The following is a 22,631-nucleotide window of genomic DNA, read 5'->3' on the forward strand; positions in this document are numbered from 1 at the left end:
GATGTATCAGTCAAAGAAAATGTTAAATTTTAAAATTTCTTAGCACAAAGTCCAAGAAATCTAGGATACTATTAAAAGACCAAACTTAAGAATAATGGGGCTAAAGGAAAAAGGATGAAAATCATGTCAAAGGCACAGAAAATATTTTCAACAAAATCATAAATGAAAAAATTCCTAACATAAAGAAAGGTGCCTATAAAAGGTGCTAGAAGAAAAACTGCAATCTAAAGAGTTGGCCACACCCAAGAAAACACAAAGAATAATAACCTGAGACCTGACTATATAAAGAGGACACACACACATGCACGCACACACACACACACACACACACCACTCATTGATACCTGTCAGTATCAATGGACTTAATTCCTCCAATTTAAAATTTAAGATTTATATAATGGATACAAAAACAAGGTCCATTCTACTGCTCCATCCAAGAAACACATGTCAATATCAAGTATAACCATTATCTGAAATACAGGGTGGGAAAAGGATATTGTAACCAAAAGAATTTAAACAGTAAGCTGGTATAGCCATTTTAATATCTGATAAAATATACTTAAAATCAAAAACTCTTTAGAAGGAATAGGGAAGAACACTATATACTCATCAAAGTAAAAATTTAAGAAGAGGACATTTCAATTCTTGACATCTATGTCCCAAATTCAAGGGCACCCACATTTGTCAGAGAAACACAAGTACAACTTAAATCACATTGACCCTCACACACTGATAATGAGAGTCTTCAATACCCCATTCTAACCAATAGACATGTTATCTAGACAAAAACTAAACAGAGAAATATTGGAGATGAATGATTTTATGAACAAAAGAAATCTAAGATATTTACAGAACATTGTATCCATACACAAAAGAATATATTTTCTTCTCAGCACCTCCTATAACTTTCTCCAAATCTGACCATACATATTTGAACATAAATCAAGTCTCAACAGATACAAGAGAACTTAAATGATACCATGCATCCTATCTGATTACCACAGATTAAAACTGTATATCAACAATAGAAACAACAGAGAGCTTACAAACTTAAGGAAATTGAATAACTCAATAGTGAATAAAACATGCATCAAGACAGAAATTAAGAAAGAAATGAAAGAATTCTTAGAAGTGTATGAAAGTGAATGCACAACAAAAAAACTTATAGAGCACAATAAATGTGATTTTAAGAGGCAAATCATAGGACTGCATAGAAAAATTGGAGAGATCTCATACTAGTAACTTAACAACACACCTGAGGGATTTAAACAACAAAACGAAATCACACACAAATAGATCGGAAGTCAAAAAACCAAACTCAAAACTAGAAAAAAATATAATAGAAACAAACAAAAAAGAGTTAATGAAACAGGGGGTCAGTTCTCTGAGAAAGCCAGTAAGATTGACAATTCTGTATTCAAATTAACTAAAATGCTAATAGAGAATATCAAAATTAACAAAATTTAAAGTGACAAGGGGGACATAATAACAGATACCAGGAAATTCAGAGAATAATAAGGACATATTGTAAAATACTGACTCCAAAAAAACCCTGGAAAATCTAAAAGAAATAATTTTTCATTACATGCCACTTACACAAGTTAAATCAAGATCAGATAAGCAATTAAAGCATAATTATAACTCCTAGTGAAATAGAAGCAGTTATTAAAATTCACTCCCCCAAAAGCCCAGAGCCATATTGTTGTAACAGAGTTCTACCAGACTTTCAAAGAAGAGTTAGTGCACGTACTCTTCAAATTATACCACATATTTGAAACAGAAGAAACAATTTGAAACAATTGTCCAAATTACAAGGACACATTTACCTTTGACACCAAAAGCAGTAAAGACCCAGGAAACAAAGAGAATTACAAACCATTGCCACTATAAGCGGAGATACACAAGCTTCCTTATAATCTCTTACAATACTTCATCCCAGAGAGGCAGGGATGGCTCAAGATACAAAAGTTAAATGTAACCCAATAGATAAAGAAACTAGAAGCTGTAAATCACATGATCATTTCATTCGGCATGCTTCTTTAGCTTTGATGGATTCCATTTGAGAGAAACAGCCTTAGAGGCAGGAGGAGCTAACAGTTTCTCAGAAGAAAAGTAAGAATCAAAGAAGTTTACAACATTTTTAGAGAACCTAGCAAAATCTATTGAGAACTTGCTGTCACTGAATAGCTTCTGAAAGATTAATATGTAAGTATAAGATTTATAGGACCACAAAAATAAGGCCAAGGTAGAAGTGATCTTATTTAACTATATTTTTCACAAATGAGGCTCCAAATGAGGCCCAGGTACTCAAGCACCCTATGTCACTTGCACATGTACATCCAGATAATTTATAAAATTGAAAGGAAACCCAAAATCTGCTACCTTACATATTGACCATGACCTTATATATTGATCATTGACCATAATGTCATATTGCAACTTATCTAGATTTCTGCTACTTTTTAACCTACATACATGTTATTCAATTCAGTCTCCAAGAGTTGAGCTAATGCTAAAGGCACATCTTTTTCATGAATCCCCAGTCGACCATAGAGGGCTCTGGCATGAGTTATTGGGCAACTCTACGTGGGTGATCTATGGGTAACAGTATGTGAGGCTGTTTGCTTTAATGAGGGAGGGGTGATCTACAAGCATGGCCGGATGCTTTACTGTGAGGTAAACCAATCCATCTTACACTGAGAAAAAGAAATGGGGGAAAAATAATCTTTCAAAGCTACTTGACAGCCACTCCAATCAATGTGTCATATTTGTTTAATGAAGATGCTGTGACCGGTCCATTCATAATTGTCCGTTTCTCTACAGAAAACATTTCCTGACTTACTTTATCAGCGGGGGCAGGGACTACTAATGTCTAGCCTGAAAGAACCTGTTTTTGCCATAGCTAATCAGGGCCCTGTTTGCTACTGTCTCAAAAGCGATTGGATGAAGGCTGATGACAAGCATTCATATGAATGGCATGTTTATTGTCCTCCTGGAAAGCTTAGTGTTGTTTATGTGAATGGCACTATTTAAAGGTTGTCACCCACAGTTTTTGTTTAAACGAGGTGCATTATTTTTATAACAAATTTTATAAACAAATAAACTTGGGAATATCTAACTCAAGAAAAAGCTTTCGTTGCATTTATTTATTTATTTTTCAATAAAGCCAAATTGCAGTTTCCTCTCCCTCTATCCCTTTCATCACTCCACCACTTCCCGTTTCCCCAAAATCTACTCCTCCTCTCTTTCCTTTCAGAAAAGTGCAGACCTCCCAAGAATATCCACTGAAACAGGCATAACAAGATACAGCAAGACTAGGCACAGACCCTCATATCAAGACTTCGTGAGGGAACCCACCATCCTAGTATTTGACAAAATAGACTTCAAACCAAAAAGTCATCAGAGATAAAATGGTCACTTCATACTCGTCAATGTAATAATCTATCAAGAGAACATCACAATTATAAATATATGTGCAATAACTGCAATATACCCAGTTTGATAAAACTGCTAAGATAAAAAGGCACACATTAAGCCCAACAAGTGATAGTGAGTGAACTGAGTACCCAGCACTCATCGACAGACAAATCATGTGGAAAAAAGAAAAACCTAAACAATGAAACACTACAGTTGAATGACATCATAAATCAAATGGACATAACAGATATCTACAGAATATTCCATTTTTTTGGAAGACCATGGAACTTTCCACAAAACTAATCACATATAACAATACAAAGCAAGTCTCAAGAACATAATATTCTGCCTTACAATGCCAAAGAAAACAACAAAAGATATTAACAATAAAAGAAACTAAACAAAGTACAAAAATTCATTAAAATTAGGCAACAAACTATTAAATGGCTTACAGATAACTGAAGAAACAAAGCAGGAAATGGAAAACTCCCTGGAGTTTACTACAAATGAAAATACAACTTGCCAAAAATATAATGTTACATAATGAAAGCAGGCCTAACAGTTTAGTTATAGCTACAACTGTGCGTACAGTGAGATGCCAGCTAACTAACAGGGTAAGTTATACTAGTATTGTGTACATCATAAAACTTAAAGACATCAAATCAATAAATTAGTGATATATCTTATCTCTTTGAAAAACAAGAAAAAGATTTCCCAAAACTTTAGACAGGAAGAAATAATGAAGATTAGGGCAAAAATTAATGAAATTGTAACAAAAATTCAAGAAGTTGATGAATCAAAAAAAAGTGATTCTTTGAAAATATAAAATTCACAAACCCTTAATAAATTAACTAAGAAGATGAGAAAAAAAGTACCCAAATTGTTAAAGTTAGAGATAAAACAGCAAACAGTACAATAGATATTAATGAAATTTAAAAAATCAAGTGGAAATAAAACATCTACTTCTTAGAGTTTCTTAAATTTTTTTCCCATATAATATACTAACCAGTAATACTAATCAGAAATTCCAGGAAGGCAGGCTTTCAAATGTTTATCATTCTTAAGATCACTACTCTAGTTTTCAGTGGTCTTCAGGAATCTACAATATGCCAACCCCATCAGTGTTCTGCGACAGGCAGAAGAGAACACAGTGTTTAGGGGATGCCTTAGCAAAAATAAGAGTCATTTCCTTCCTTCAAGGGAATGTGGGACTTGAAACTTTTCTCTCTTTATGTATATAGAGAGACAAATGTTTATATATTACAAGCTTGCCAGTGTTTCTCTTTTTATAATTTACATGTGATTCCTGTCTGCTTGTTTTGTGCTGAAATGAAGTGTAGGTTTAAAACATGTGCTAGTTTGTTTCCTTAGATCATCTTTGTTCTCAGAAGCCCTGTACGTCTATGCTATTATAGATATTACCGTAACTTTGAGCTAAGGGAGATCATTCATGGCCCATAAAATGAGAACACTGGATGCCTGCTACTGTTCTTTCCTCTCTGAGAGAAGCTCAGATTAGGGCTTCCTCCCAATTCATTGAATTCATTGAACTGACATAGGGCTTCCGGTGAGAAAGTGTCTTGAGATTATCTACCAGTCTGATTTTTTGTTTATATAAGATGAAAAAACTTTTCAGTTAAATTCTAAATTTCTCATAATGGGCTGAATTTATTTTGTTGATTTTGAATTTGTGTATCCAGGACTCATTTAACCATCTGACATATGGTACCTTTTTCTATCACATTCTTAGGTTGTTATAAATAAAGACTAGATTATGCAGGTAAGTAGTCAACTAGAAACAGATTTTAGATAAGTCTTTGGTCTAAGTAGGGATTTAGTTCTACCTGCGTGTCACCACCCCACCTTGAGTCACACTTGCCGTTATTAGTCATGAATAATATGGATCTATTTCCTCCATGTGATATTCTTATCAAAATCCACTGAGTTGACCAACTTTACTACTTTTCTAGTTGGTTGTTTATTCTTTTGTCATGTTCTTACTTTTTTTTTTTTACTATATTTGCCTGAAATTTGCATCATCTGATGTCTTATGTAGTTACCTATTGTCTGTGGGTACTACTGGCATTTCATTTCCACAGGTGGTCTGTGAGTTTTTACTATTGAATATTTTGTAAGTTCATATCATTGTGGGCAAGATTGCAAGATGAATGAAGTCTTGCAATCTTGAAGATGAAGTTAGAGAACACATTTTCATCTTCTAAATGATGGAGACCACTATAAATAGGGACTTAATTTTAATCAGGCAGTATAAGAGTAAAAAAAAAAAAAAAACACTTAATGGTCATTGGTGCCTTTAAATTCCCTCCTTCCCTTGCTCTGTGTGTGTGTGTGTGTGTGTGTGTGTGTGTGTGTGTGTGTGTGTGTGTGTGTGTACGCGCTATATGTACACTTAGGGGCACATGTACATGTGAGTATTATGTGTAGATACAGGCCAGTGTCAAGGGTCTATTTTCAGTTGTATGCATCACTGAACTTGAGCTCATCAATTCGGCCAGGCTGGCCGGCCAATGAGCTTTAGGATTCTACCTTTCAATTCACTTCCCACTGTGGTGACAGGCTTGGGGAACTAAGCCTGGCTTTTTATGTGAATGCTGAGAATCTGGTTGCAAGTCCTGGTTTTGGTTTTTTGTTTGTTTTTTGTTGTTGTTTGTTTGTTTGTTTGCCTTATCAGTAAATCCTTCTCCACAGTTTCTGATTATAAATTCTTACAAGAAACTGTTTTATTTTCCTTCTCTTTATTTCACTGTGCTTAGAACCTTGGTTTCTAGTGATGAAAATTTCTTAGCTCTTTCTGAGAAGTAAGCTCTCTGATCCAATATTTGTGGTGGTCATTTCCTCTGAGCTATATAACTTGGTCAGATCTACATCTTTTTGACTTGCTCCTGTTGGAATACAATGGAAAGTAAAGTTGAAGACTGGTCACTTATGGCGCATTTGCACAGGTGGCAATCAACATTAGCAGTGCTTTGTTTGTGTACAGTCCATGGTGTGTTATCTCACTTTTGTCTTCCTCAAGCCTGGGATTCAAATTGAATTTCTTGGACACACAGCAGGTCAATCTCTGACTTTAATCAATGAATCTGGTTCACTGTGTGTTTTGTGTAACTGTCAGATGTTTTTCCTCACAATGTTTGCAGGAAGATCTCGAGCTTTGACGCTGTTTTCAAAAACATTTTCATGTAATATCCCCTCATAGACTGTTGATGCATTTTAGCTTCTCTTTATTGAGGCAATAAATACAAAAAGAGTACGTTCACGCATATCTATAAGTACATAGGGATACATATGTATATAGTGCAACATTTATTGCTTGTCAACATTTCTTATTTTATAATTTACATGTCATTTCTATTTTCTGTAGTTGAAGAAATACTTTGTAAATATGAAATTACAGAAGGGTGCTGAAAGCAGTGTCTATTCTCAGGGGCTGTTATACTTGAAAGAAGATTTTTAAAAAGTCCCTTTAAAATGTCAACTATAATTTGAAGATAAAACACCAGATTAGAATATATTTTACATAATATTTAAGTAACTTGGAGACTTCATTGGAAGGCAAAGATTTGTTCCCTGTGGTTTAAAAAACACCTTTTAAAAATGAATGGTTCAGGTTAAGAGTGAGGGGGGGATTAAAACAAGTAAGAAAAGTGACCATTACTAAAACATTACACCTAGATGTATGGCAACACTGAGCTAAATATTCTTAGCCTGTGCTCCCTATAAAATAAATTTAAGTGATGTATGTTGAGGAGAGATTGAAATTCTCTACAAGACTTGGATTAAAATACAGCAGTGTCAGACCAAAGATGTCAGTGTGAACTAGGCATGTTGTAAATGCTGGAAATACGTCAGAAGTGTTGTAATTTACTATATGTGATACTAGAATAAACCCACCGGGTATGGTCCTCATATCTTCTCTACCCTAGGAACTTCCTTATTACACTTGTTGCAATGTTACTTAATGAGGTTCAAAATTTCTCTGCGCACACTTAGTGTTTATATTTCTTCATCTTTGATAAAACAAATATTATTTGAGGAAAACCCATGCATTTCACCAATCTTAATGAAAGCTTTGCAAGTGTTAAAAATACACAAGGGAGTAAATAAGAAAGCCTGCTGCATAGTTTATTGCTTGTTTCTTTTAGACTCTTAAAATTAGCATCCATGGTTGTGACATCATGATTAATCGCAAAATGCAAAAGACACTTTCTCAGCGTATGAAAATTGTAATACAGAAGGCTTTGCTAGAGGGAAGACTGATGGTGATTCATAAGAAATCTAGTTAAGACCACATTTAGTAAATTTGTCAAAATATCATCTTTATTACCATGTATAGTATATTTATGTAAGTGTAACCCTTATGTGAAAGCATTTTCTAAATAATTTGTTAGGGATGAGAATAGAGGGCAAGCAGAAAGCAGCATTTCAGCAAAGTAAAAAAGGACGAGATGACACAAGGCACTGTATTAAATATTGAGTTGCTACAAAGAGTACACATTACCTATTGGTTTTAAAAGAATAAAAAAAAGTAAAATAAATCAATGAACCACTGTGCATTTGAAAAGAGTATTTCATTTAATTTAAATTAAAGACATTTTTTATTCCTTTTTCTAACCTGATTTATCTCCATTCCCAGAGGCAAAACCACTTTTCTTGATTTTGTTGTATGAATTTATACTGCTAAACAATGATATTATTTACTTTGCCTCAGAACTGAGTTTTTCTCTAGTAGTGTATTCTTTAAATGTATCTATGAACCAATAATTTACTTGTTACTGTTTCTTTCTTAAATACAGCATAATTTATCATCCTCTTTTTCTAATGTTTTTCATATTTCTTATTATATAAATATATTTTTACATTACACTATATAGTATTAGATATGTTAGATTGTACTGTTATTAACAAGATTTTGCATGTTTATATTTAAAATAAGTCTCTATGTTATATATATCCTGCAAATGGTAGACAATGAACTCCTGGCTTCTTGAACTTTCTCTTCTATGACATAGATCTACCAAATCAAACAATAGATCCCATGCACTCCACGTACCAACACTTGGTACTATTGTAACCAAGTTTGTATGTGACTAATGATTTTATAATGGGACTTTAATTTGCCTTTCCCTGAAACCACTTAGATTTATCTCATTTGCTGGTTATTGATACTTTTTCAAGCAAGCTCTACCCAATTTGTCATTTTTGAATTAACTTTTATGAACTATTTGTATTTTCCATTTTTTTTTACTTAATAAGTTTTTTCTCATTATATGACCCTTTTTTCCTCTTACTCATATCCTTAGATGTTTTTGACTGTAATCTGGCCCAATGTTTGTGTTTCTCACAGTCATAATTTGTTCATGTAATAATAAATACTTACAGTCATAAAGTCCATGAACATAGACACTCATTGTCTCATAAAACAGTGATTCTTATTTTATTTGAGACTAAGATTTGTACTTCATTATAGAAAATGTTGTGTATGGTCTAAGAAGTAAATCATACTTTAAGATTTAGGTTATTAGATTATGTTAAATAATTTAAAGTTTGCCATAACTGTTTATTAAAAGTATTCTTTTCCCTCCACTTTCTACAGGACCACTGCTGTCATAAATATTCAGACCATTCAAGCATCTGTTTTGACACTACTGCATTCATGCTATTTTTAAATTTACCTACCAGTCCTTCAACATCTTGGCAATCTCCTATGCAGCCATTTTTGTGAATCTGTCAGTGTATAGAAATGGGTTCTAAAAACTCACAACAAAAAAAATCTTGGATTTTATTCAACATATCAATCAACATAGAAATTAATTTTGAGATGTATAGAACATGCAAATCATGGAACTTCTGATTTCTTCCTTTTAGAAATTATTTGAACATTATGGAAGAAATGCATTCTAAACACCTGTCTTTTTTTTTTCTCATTAAACTTCTGTGACAGATTTTGGTCAAGTTATTTCCATTAAAGAGTACTGATTTTGAAAAGTAATAACTTAAAACTGCCACACACACACACACACACACACACACACACACACACACACAAGTGGTCCAGAAAACATTCTCTTTTTCTGAAGGTTTTTTGATGCATATTATCATTAACCAGTCTTTTACTATGAAACTTAAATGGCCAATTGAGACAAACAGTTCTAAGACTGTACTTCCACCACTGATTAAGACTAGAGTGGCAGAGAACATCTGTCTTTTATTTGGCACTGTCCTCAATATTATCACTGGAGGTGAATGTAGAGAAAGATAAAACATATCTCCACTAAAGAATCCACATCTTGCTAAGGATTTGCACTAAAATACGTAAACAAATAAACATGTACATAAACAAATCCAGCCACCATAATTGACAACTTTGCCACATCTCTTTGCAATTTACATTAATAAATTAATTAATAAATTTACATTAATGTTAAAGGACAGGTTTGGTGAGTCAGTTCTCTCCTGTCGCCATGGGATCCAGGAATGGAACTCAAGCCATTTGGGTGACACAGCAAGTTCTTTTACTATTAAGCCATCTTACCACTTCATGCTCTAACTATTGTAACCATTATTCAGTTTGGTATCATTTAGTAATAATCTTCTAATTGGCTTTGCATCTCAAATGTTAGTCTGTTGGGGACCGCACTAGTCCCACGTTGGGGCGGCTAAAAAATGTCTCGGCCTGAGCAAAATGTTGAGGCCCAGGCCGACCCACATTTGGGCGGCCACTGTATCCCGGCACAAGCTGTTGCTCCGGTCTGCAGGGTCGGAGCTCAGCAAGAGCGAGGGTGAGGGCAGACTCTACCTAATGTCTGATGTGTATGAATCTCTCTCTATATATATTCTCCCTAATGTCTGATTCTGTCTTCTATAGTCTCCCTAATGTCTGAATCCTACTGTCTGCCTCTGCATTTTATATGTCTTACTTCTAAGCCACGCCTCTAAGTTACACCTTTAATCATGCCCTTAGGTCTTGTCTCTAACTCTGATCTCTATACTTCTAAATCATACTCTTAAGTTACACACCTTTAATCTCACACACCTTTAATCTCACACACCTTTAATCTCAAGGTATTTAAACCAAGATTATTGGAGTGTTCTCAGCTGTTGTAGGCTATTGTAATCCAAATCTCATGTCAGGGTATATGGCTCAAGATGGCTGAAAAGCTGATAGCCACTTTCTGCTAAAAGTCGGCCCCCAACATTAGTCTAGGCTTCCACTAAGCCTCCAATGTACTAAAGTCATTCTCAGATGCAATGCACGGCTTGAACAGCCATGAATGAGTCATTCTCAGATGCAATGCATGGCTCAAGCAGCCATGAATGACCAGAAGTTTTATTTTAAATTGGTTTTCTAGTCCTTGAAGTTTTTTAAAATTTGAATTCAAATTTTAAAGTTATAATTCTATGTTTCTTTTTCTTTTCTTTAGCTTTCAAGTCTTTTCACCAGATATTTAACTGACTTTCTAAATTGCTAGATAAACATATCAAGGATTTGGAGGCAAGGTGGTACACAGCATATGCCTAGCCTTTGAAGAGAGTCTGGAAGAATGAAAGCCAACATTAGCTGGGGATCCATTATAAAACCCTGTCTCAAGAACATTCAAATTATTTTAAAATACTGTCCCTCTTTCTGCTGAACAACACACATGCACGCACACACATGCACACGCACATGCACACGTACATGGATACGCACATGCACACACACATTCACACCATTATCTATACATTGTACCATCTGTTAGATAGTAAAGTGAAATTTCATCACAAAATTTTATAAGGGAAAAGATTATTAAATACCTAAATTCTGACTTAGGTAATTCATTTACTAAGAAACAAAATATTACTGTAAGTTTGAGCTATAAAATAATTCATAGAATAAGTATAATTGCAATAATGATTTGATCACACATTCCTTTATCCCAAACTAACCTTCAATGCCTGTGTCTATTCACATATAAAAAGACAATTTCTTTAGATATTTGGTATGTTAGCTTTCATGAGCAAGGGAAGTGTGGCATCGGAAAAACATTATCAGGTGAGGAAGTAAAGAGTATGTCCCACCAGAATAGCTTTGTTCCCAGACTTCCATAGGAAAATCTAGCATCCACCCACCTGGCCATCTACCATGCTTATCCCCAACCTTCTAGGAAACAAAATGATCTAAAATTTATTTTACATAGGGCATTACTTTGTAACCAATATTTGTTTTTATGGTCTTTCTTCCATTAATCTGTTTGGTATCAAGCTCAACATATTTTTCAATGTAATATATTTAATTAAATTCTTCTGAGATCTGTATTTCCAGTTGGATAAAGTTCATATACTGGCCTGATAAGATAAACTTCTGCATGTTATTCATGAAATTATATTCCATGTCTCATCACTCTGTAATTTGTGTGTGTATCTCTGTCTCTCTCTCTCTCTCTCTCTCTCTCTCTCTCTCTCTCTCCCATGTGTGTGTGTGTGTGTGTGTGTGTGTGTGTGAATAAGGGAAGGTTGATTAAATTGTTACTACACTATGGTTTTATTGTTGATGGATCTTCTTTTAGCAGAAAATACAGAGAATGGTTAGGTGGTCGGGTGAGTGATGCACAGAATTCTCATTCAGCTTTGCAAAGACAGATGAGTTTGTGTTTGTAATACTGTGGTTAAAGAATGCATAATTTTAAATGATGTGTGGATAGGGATGTTTTGATAAAAGTTATCATTTTGAGGCAGGGGATGTTTGAATGACTTATCTGTCACCCATACCTAAGGAAAACCTTTGTAGAGAAAAAATTCTCCATGATGACATTTCTCTGGTCAAAACCTTTCAACTTGAGAAAATGTTCCTGCCAAAGTTAAATCAACTTTCAGCATTTTCTAAATGTCAGCCATTCACTTAGTAGTCCTATAGCAGTGGGTGCACTAATGACGTCTCCGTCTTGTGGGGCAGTATTTTGCCTTTGCTTCTTCGCAATTTATACTAGTATGCATTGAATTAAATTTGCTAATTACTTTCTGCTTAATTAGGAATTTCTGATTATGAGAACAGTCTCAGAAAGTCATTAGGGCAGCCAACTTGGTTATTTTATTGAACTAAAGCCCAGTTTTTGCTGGCTAGACATTTCTGCTCAAAATAGTATTTAGTAAATGGAGTTCCTGGCTAAATTTTTTAGAATTAAATTTAATCTATTGGTCTAGCATTCAGACTCTTATAAATAACATATAATTATATAAGTATATATATGAAAATGAAGACAAATTCCATATTCATATCATTCCTAGAAGGTCAGAAAGGAAAATTTGTAGGTAATGTAACATTTCCTTAATTGTCAGCCACAGATGTCATGATATACTTTTATAACCTTGACATTCTGTAGTAATAAAACAAGTATACTAAAATTTTCACTAAGCATTGCTTTCTGCTTATATGTTCCTTCCAATAAATCCAGTGTTTACTTTAGATTTCCAACTGTCATTATCATCTAATTTTTATACAAATGTTTCATGAATTTTCCATATTCCCTTTTTATTTATTGTCAACTCTCAATATGACTTTAAAAAACTGATCTTTTACAGGACAAATGAAAAAAAACCCACCCAGATTAACAAGTAAATAAAAGGGTTAGACAGCAGCATAGAGGAGACATGAATATTCTCTTCATAATAGACATAAAGAGAATATTCATTAGTGCCAAGTCCACCTCTTCTCAAGCGTTCAGAGAATGTGCTCCAGGAGAGTCTACATGTCAGACCATAAAATAATCTTCAAAATAAAGACTTTGGGGCCACTGAGATAGCTCACCGACTAAAAGAGCTTATTGTGCAAGCTTAAAGACCCAAGCACCATCCCCAGATCTCACTGTGGAGAGAGTCAGCTCCACAAATGTATGCACATCTTCATTCTCATACACATCTAACAAACTACATTATATATGTATATATGATATTAAAGTAAAGTCATGAAAAGAATAGCCTTTGACTATGATTTACTTAAATTAGTATAGTCATAATAGAGAAAAATGCAACTAAAATATGTGAAAAGTTAGTGGGTAGTCCTCTTCAATAACCACAGGATTTTAAAATGAAGTGGAAATAAGAAAATGCAAGGTGAGGAATGAAAGAAAATAAAACATCATAAACCTTCAGACAGAAATTCAAGCAAGTCCTTAAGGGAAAACCTGCCTACTACTAAATGCTAATACTATTACTTTTTCCTAATTACTCATTTTTCTGCCCATTCCAAGGTTTAGAAAATGTCTTGAGAAGTTTACAGTGTTCTTTGGAAATGTGTTTTATTCTAGGCTTAATCTCCAGGATGTGACCTTTCTAGTTCCTGCTGCCTTGCTAGCTCAAAGCTCATATCTTTCAATACGACTTGTTTAAAACAAATCACCAAAATTAATCTATTTTGCATTACTTTTCAGTCTTCAGAAGGAGCATTACTCCCTGCTAATCTAAAACAGTATACTTTGATATTAGATTTCAGGGCTGGAGAGATGGCTCAGTGGTTAAGAGTGCAAACTACTATTGCTGAGATCCTGAGTTCAGTTCTTAGTACTTGTATCAGGTCACTCACAACCACCTGTAGCTTCTGCTCTTTCCTTGCTTCCATGGGAACATCCACACATAACACTCAGATACAAACACATACAAAAATTGAAAACACCTTTAAAATATAAAATAACATTGAAATTCCAGGTAAATGCATAAAGAGAAATTATAACTGCTATATAGAGTAATTAAAATAATATATTTTATCACTATTCTGAAAAATATGCTATGTGTAGACAAAGACATCACTGGAAAAAAATAAAACAGCAAAAAAAAAAAATCACAACAAAACAACAAACCATAATATAAGACTACGCAAATTGTTATCCTGCAAGTTGTCCTTGTGAGTTTAAATACAAAATTAAAGAAAATGAGTTATTCTACTCTCCAGAGTTTTCTTAATCTAAAAAATATTTTTGGACGCAATATTTCTCAGTGAAGCAATACTCATACAATTAGTAAATTTGAAAGATATATTTCATCAAAGTGGTGTTTTCTTAGTTGTTAATGAAGAATCTCTCTTGAAATCCAGATGATCTGTGTTACATTCTATCTGGTAAAATTATTTAATTATTAAGTTTGTCTTTAATTATTTCTGTTATATTTACCCAAGCAGCTATTACTGCTCATAATACATTGTTAACTCGGGCCAAGTAAGTTTGTGTTCAGCATGGAATTAGACTCTTCTGGTTCATTATATTCATTCAAGAACTTTTTTTTAATCACAAATATTTTTAAACCAATCATCTTCTACTTCTTAATATTTGAATAAGTGTTAATAATAGAAACAATACAGCTCATTAATAATAAAATTTGAAAACTTTCAATAACTCTCTCAAACAAAATTGCTCTACATAGTCAAACTTTTTCCCAGAGTCTTCAAAGCATTCACAATTTATTGATACACAATGTTCTATCAAGTTGTTGCCTGCTGGTTTACTTAAGAGCTCACTTTCCTGGCCTTAGCATCACCCTGGAAATTTTATAATACCTCAGTGATTTCAGGGCAACATATATGAATAAAATATAATTTCAAGTCAATTAAATGTGCCTCTGTTATGACGAGGAACTCCCCTTAACACTCTTCTTTTCATATTACTCTTCTTATAATATGACATTGAAATGATGGATTTTTGTGGCACCTCAGCAATTTAATCAACATATAGAAGACAATATGTATTCAGTAGCAGTAGAAACTACTAATCAAAGCTGTGCCTTATTGGCAACATGTGATGGCCTATATATAGCTATGTGTAATTTAATATGTGCAATAATAAATGTATCTTTAATCTGATATATCTCATATTTATTCATGTCTTGAACTTCATTTATTTTTTTTTTGAAAACACAAAATAAAACTCTTTATAGGAAAAACAAAAAAACAATATACAGTGTTGGCTCCCCACTCTGCCGTCTTGGTACAGAAGATAATCTTCCAGCAGATCTTAGGAGCCAAAAGACACAAGGCCAAGAGTCCTGTCAGAATGCTGCTGTTCTCAAATGACGCCTCATACTTCTTCAAAAGCTGTGGTAACTTTAGCACAGGTAAGCACAGCAGAGAGTGGATAGTTGCTGATGGACACCATCTTTTCTGTGTACTCCACACTGACCTTGCCATGGGCAAAGGCCCCCACCACGAAAACAACCGGATCACTACTGGGCACCAACTCTAGAATGTCACTGATGTCCTCAACAGAAAAGGAAGTACATATTTTCATACAGCCAACTGGGAACTGGTCGGACACTAGATTCTTAATTACCTTCAAAAGCTTCTGAAGGCCATCAGCTTCTTGGACACTCAGTTTGTGTAAAAGCTGGACCATGAGGCCACAAAATCGGTCAAAGGTTCTAGGAATTCGAGTCTGGGGGTTCACTTCAGTCAGCATGTTCTTCTGTGTGTGGATATAAACCTGTAGCAAGCCAGCTCGGTTCAGGGGGCTGTCCACAAGCATCAGCAGGCTCTGGTGGGTGATGTCTGGTCTGACTTCCCCTGGGTCCCGTCCATTCTTCAACAGCATGGACTTGTGCCTGTCACAGTTAAGTAGCTCGCAAGTTTTCCCTACCTTGACTGTCTCCAGACTGGCCCCTTCCAACACCACAATGAGCCTATGGCCTCCGCACTTGCTTCCTGCCCCAAGCCGGGGCCTGTTCCTGCACTGAAAAACACCGCTCACGAGGTTGGAAGCCACCACTGGTCGCAACCATCTTGTAAGCCGAACTTCATTTATTTTATTACAGCAAAATACACACAACCAGAAACACATTCCTGACATTTTATAGGCCACTCCATGACACTGAGAGCAAGCACATCATCACTATCTGTTCCCGCTGGTTTTGTGTTTCAACTTGACACAAGCTGGAGCTATCACAGAGAAAGAAGCATCCCTTGAGAAATTGCCTCCATGAGATCCAGCTGTAAGGCATTTTCTCAATTAGTGATCAAGGGTAGGAGGGCCCATTTTGGGTGGTACCATCCCTGGGCTGCTAGTCCTGGGTTCTATAACAAAGCAAGTTGAGCAAGCCAGAGGAAGCAAGCCAGTAAATAATATCCCTCCACAGCCTCTGCAGCAGCTCCTGATTCCTGACCTGTTTGACTTCTAGTCCTGACTTCCTTTGGTGATAAAAAGCAATGTGGAAGTGTAAGCTGAATAAGGCCTTTCCCACCAAACTTGCTTCTTGGTCATAATGTTTGTGCAGGAAGAGAAACCCTGAATAAGACACTATCTACTGCACAACTTTTTCAATACACCATTTGCAATAGCTTGTACACATAGAATGTCATTTTGAATCTCCTTCTTTCATACTGCACATTGTTTTCAAGGATCATCCATGCTGTAGTATGTATCACAGAAGCATTAATTTCTCTAAGGATAAAGAAGCCTGAATTGTGTTCATATATGGATTAAATTTATTCAGGTGTCCCTTCCAGCCTGTGCCTTCCATTGGAACAAATTATCAACTTGTTTGCTCCTCTGAAAACCCCACAATCTGAAGACTTCACAGGAGATCTACTGTACCTAGGGCAACAGATCATCAGCATGTATGCCCCTCTGAAGACCCTACAGTCTGAAGGCCTGCTACAGCCAGGGCCACAGCCCTCCCAGGAAACCTGCATCAACCCAGGGACACAGGAGGCAGGGTCCAGACAGAGACACTGAAGCCACTCAATACCAGAGATAACCAGATGTTGAGAGGCAAGCATAAGACCATAAGCAACAGAAGCCAATATACTTTGGCACCATCAGAACCCATTTCTCCCACCACAGTAAGCCCTGGATACCCCGACACACCTGAAAATTAGGACGATGATCTAAAATCCTATCTCATAAAGATAATAGAGTCCTTTAAGGAGGATATAAATAACTCACTGAGAGAAATCCAGGAAAACACAAGTAAAAAGGTGGAACCATTAAAGAGGAAAGAAATGAATTCTTTAAAGAAATATAGGAAAACACAATCAAACAAAGAAATTGAACAAAGTGGTCCAAGACTTAAAAATAGAAATACGAACAATAAAGAAAACACAAACGGAGGCCACCCTGTAAATGGAAAACCTAGGAAAGAGGTCAGGAGCTACAGATGGAAGCAACAACAACAGAATACAAGAGATAGAAAAGAGTATCTCAGGCATTGAAGATACCACAGAGGATAGTGACACAACTGTTTAAGAAAATACAAAACAGAAAAACTGCTAACCCAAAACATCTAAAAAATCCAGGACACAATGAAAAGACCAAACCTAAAAATAATAGGAATAAAAGACAGTGAAGATTCCCAGCTCAAAAGACCCAAACATGTCTTCAACAAAATACTAGAAGAAAACTTTCCCAACTTAAAGAAAGAGATGGCGATAAATGTTCAAGAAGCCTAAAGAGCACCAAATAGATTAAACCAGAAAAGAAAATCTTCTCATCACATAATAATCAAAATACTAAATGCACAGAACAAATAAAGAAAATTAAAAGTAGTAATGGAGAAAGACCAAGTGGCATATAAAGGCAGACCTATCAGAATTACACCAGACAGAGACCCTAGAGCCAGAAGATCCTGGAAAGATGTCATGCAAACCATAAGAGAACACAAATACCATCCCAGGCTCCTATACTTGCAAAACTCTCAATCATGATAGATGAAGAAACCAAAATATTTTAGGAAAAACCAAATTTAAACAATGCCTATCTACCAATCCGACCCTACAGAGGATTATAAAAGAAAAACTCTAACAAAGGAGGATACCTACACCAAAGAAAAAGTAAAAAATTATCATCTCACACAAAGTCAAAAGTAGAGAATAACATACAACTAATGCAACCTACAACAATGAATATAACAGGAACTAACAACCATCTGTCTTTAATATCTCTTAATAGCAATGAACTCAATTCCCCTATTTAAAAAAAAAAGACATAAGCTAACAGACTGAATACAAAAGCAGGATCCAGCATTTTGCTGCATACAAGAAACAACCCAATGACAAAAACAGACACTACATCAGAGTACAAGGCTGAAAAAGGTCTTCCAAGCAAATGGTTCCAACAAACAAATGGATATTGCCATTCTAAATTTCAGTAAAATAGATTTTCAATCAAAACTTATCAAGCAAGATAGAGAAGTACACTTCATATTTTTCAAAAGAAAAAATCCACCAAGAGAAAGTCTCAATTTTCAACATCTATGCCTCCAGTGCAAGGGCACCCACATTCATTAAAGAAACTTTACTAAAACTCAAAACACATATTGAAACCCACATAATAATAATGGGAAGCTTCGACACCCCACTTTTACCAATAGACATGTCATTGAAACAGAAACTAAAGTGAGATACAGTGAAACTAATAGAGGATTTAACAGACAAATACAGAACATTTCACCTTAAAACAAAAGAATATGCCTTTTTTCTCAGCACCTCATGATACCTTCTCAAAAACTGACCCCATAATTGATCACAAAACAAGCTTCAACAGATGCAAGAAGATTGAAGTGGTCTCATGCATTCTATCAGATCACTAAGGACTGAGACTAGACTTCAATAACAACAACAACAACAAAATAACAAAAAAATCCACATACTCATGGAAACTGAACAACTGGCTACTCAATAATAGCTTAGTCAGGGAAGAAATAACATTAAAGACTTCCTGGAATTCAATTAAAATGATGACACAGCATCCCCAAACTTATGGGACAGAATGAAAGCAGTGCTAAGAGGAAAATTCATAGCACTAAGTGCTATACTCTTTTGATCATGCTAGTCCTTTTTGTCATGGAAACACTTTTTCTACTGCCCATGTGTTAAAGCTTGTCTTAACAACATCAACATGTTGGCAGCCAAAGTATGTGGCTTGAAACTGAAAATAGACTCCCAGACAGAGTTAATTTAATAGGTTGGCAAGCCAAGGACAGGTAAAATTCTGCACAGAGTCTTACCAACCTAAGGCAGAAGTGCATTGATTTTGATAATATGTATTCCACGACAAGTAAGGAAGGCACTCTTGTCAGAATGGCCTAAGACAAGCTCAGTCTTGTTTATGAAATAAAAAGGGGGGAAATGTGGAGAGCTTTTGGGGCCTCTTGGCAGGAATCTGACATTGGCCTAGGACAAGGAAGTGAGCTTCAGGCAGGAATCTGACATCAGGCTAGAACAAAGAAGTAATTTCAAGCAGGAATCTAAATCTTAGATTAAAACAAAGAAGTAGAATTTAGGCATGAAAATGACTTTGGCCTAGGACAGGAAAGTAGGCTCAGATATTTTGGTCATCCTGTTAAGCCCTTAGAAACAGTGATAATGGGAGTGATCATTGGGACTTTGTTTATTGCCTTGCTTGTTCTTTGACTATTTGTGTTTATTGTCTTTCTTGTTCCTTGACTGTTTGCATGTATTGCATAGCTAGTTCCTCAACTTAGAACTGAACTTAATACTTACATGTAATTAAAATTGTATAAAAGCAGATTGGGAAACAAATAAAATAAATATTAAAAAAATAAAAGAAAGAAAAAAGAAATTGGACTAGCAACCGAACAGCACACCTGAAAGCCCTAGAACAAAAAGAAACAAACACACTTAAGAGGAATAGAGGGCATGTAATCATTCACATCAGGCTCCTCTGTGGACGAAACCTGGTAATACCATAAAAGGAACTGATTAATTGTTTGGTTAGGAATTGTTTTTGAATTTGTCATTGAAGGAATGTGGAAATAAGATTAATGAGTCATGGAGCAAATAGTTAAGCCAAGAAAATGAGGAGAAAGGCATTATGAAGGGCAATAGCCACTTCCATATAGGGTTTTTGAAAATTCAGGAATTAGATGTCTGATTGTAGCTGCTGGATTTTATTTCCTACTATCCTAGATTGGTTGATGTAGAAACATTATTCTACTTAGAGAAACAGGCAAAGGCCAACTTCTTTAGCTGTCAGGGTATCTAGTCTCCTTGGTTCTGAAGCACCACTGTAGCCAAAGAATTGATCTGTTTCTGTTCAGTGAGCATGGTCTCAGGCATTTCTTGAAAATCATTATTAAGCCACAAAAATGACGTGTTTTGGAATGCAAGGCATTATGGCAGATATGAGGTAACAAGGATTGTGGTTCTATTGCACTCTAGGGAGCTTAGTGTTCGTACAGAACATGTACTGGATGTCTTAAAACAGTTTGCCATGCCAAAAAAAGGAATAGAGAAAAGGTATAGGGGCATGGTAACATCAGAGTCAGGGCATTTTATAAAAGGTAAGGTGACATTACTTGGCAGTATCACTGAAGAAGCTATTAGTGGCAATTGTGAGGTAGTCCCAGGGGGTACACATAGCCAGCACTCTTTAAAGCAACCAGGTTGGATGACATTAAGGAGTTGATATGCAGAGTCAGGGTCGGGTGTTTTGCAAAAGACAAAATGACAGGTTAGTGCCATTTATGAGGGGGAGGGCTGTGAAGGAGGTAAGAAACTCAGAGGAGTGTTTGATTACTTCTCTATTTTTCTGATATCTAGAAGTTGCACAATTGAGACATATTTTCTCTAGAAGTGGCTAATGCTTGCTGGGGACCCAGCTTGGTTTTTATGGTAGAGCTTACCAACAACTTCTATCTCCCACCTGGGATTCCATGGTTTTGGTATATAGAATAAGAGAGAGAGTCTTGCGTTGTTGATAAAAGTGATTGGTTCATCATCCTAGCATATGTATCTAGCAAGAACAATATGGGCAGCCCCCATATTCATTTGGCCATTTTTTATAATCATCTTTTGTTTGGTCAAAGAGAAATCAAGCAAAGAGATCATAATATTTAGATGGAATAACAGATATAGGGATGACAGCAGTTTGGACAATTTCCTGGCATCTGGCTATGAAGCATTTTCCTGACCCTATTTGGAAGACTTTGTTATCAATAGGGGTTTCTTGAACCTCAAATCTCCAGATGTAAGGGCTGCCCTGGGTGGAAATGAACAGCAGGGGGAGGATGAGAAGCCCATGTCTAATCCAGTAGGGTCAAGTGCAGCTGCCAGAGTGAAGTCTCATTTTCTGCAATTAGGGACAAGGTAGGTGGTCTCAATGTCTCCTGGAGCTTAAGAGATCAGGGTCCTATTGGGGTCAATGTGTAGGAAGAAGTGTCATCTTGAGTTGGAGCAGTGAAAGATTTGAGGTGATATCGGTAGACCAAATGAGAGTCCCTCGAGTTTAGCAGCTGTAGGATTCACTGGAATAACCTTGAAAGGGCCCTGCCATTTAGGAAAGAGGGGTGAGGGCCAATGGTCTGTAGGGTATAAAAGAACTTGGTCTCCAATATTGACAGGCAGTGGGCAGGAGTCAGCAAAGTTCCATAAGAGAAAGCAGAGGTGGCAAAGTAATGGGATAAAAAGACGATCATGGAGGTGAGAGCGTTTAGGTGAAAGCCCATAAGTTAGAACCACATTTCCACACATGAGTTTAAAAGGTGAGATGAGGAGAGGTCGCCTGGGGAGAGCTCACAGCCTGAAAAAAGCCAGAGGCAGGAGTTTTATCCAATCAAGGTGAAGTTTCTGTAAACCTCTGAACCTGTAAGTCAGCCACAAATAAATGTTGTCCTTTATAAGAGTGACCTTAGTCATGCTGTCTCTTCACAGTGATGGAATCCTTATCTAAGGCAGTGCCCGTTCATGTACCTCTGGAACATAGGACAACGCGAGTACACTAGTACATAGCACATGTTTACTAGTGCTGTTAAATGAGCCTTTCAACTATAAAAAGTTGTCCTTTCATTGGAAGCCATAATGAACACACACGCCCCCATTTAGGCCTGAGGTGGAGGGACAATCAAGATCTGAATTGATGGAAAAGAAAGGAATATTAAAGATGCAATTACACAAGTAAAAAATGTCTTCAATGAAGCTTAATGGTATAGCCACAATTTCACAAGGCAGGGAAACTGAAGGATCTGGGACAGGAATGTGGCAGAAGACAGACCATGAAAAGTCATGAATCCAGAGTGTTATATTTGCAGCTCTTTCTCTGTCAATAGAGAACAAACATGACAGCACAGTCTGTGGGGGAACTGGGTGTAATTACTTCTGTAAGCACAGTTGATGGACCTAAGACACATTCACATATGGAGATTTTAAACACCTAAAAGTGAAGCCAAGCATTGTTTTAGAATATAAAGCAATTTAATTCAACAAAAAGAACTCAAACTCC

The 22,631-nt window shown here is 35.8% G+C and overlaps 1 pseudogene; it reads right to left on the reverse strand.

The window, feature by feature from the left end:
- Nucleotides 1-15,309: 15,309 nt before the first annotated feature.
- LOC117706036 (ribosomal RNA small subunit methyltransferase NEP1 pseudogene) lies at nt 15,310-16,176 on the reverse strand (annotated as a pseudogene).
- Nucleotides 16,177-22,631: the final 6,455 nt, after the last annotated feature.

Source organism: Arvicanthis niloticus, chromosome 3 (assembly GCF_011762505.2).
Source record: "Arvicanthis niloticus isolate mArvNil1 chromosome 3, mArvNil1.pat.X, whole genome shotgun sequence".
In the NCBI taxonomy this organism is placed as follows: Eukaryota; Metazoa; Chordata; class Mammalia; order Rodentia; family Muridae; genus Arvicanthis; species Arvicanthis niloticus.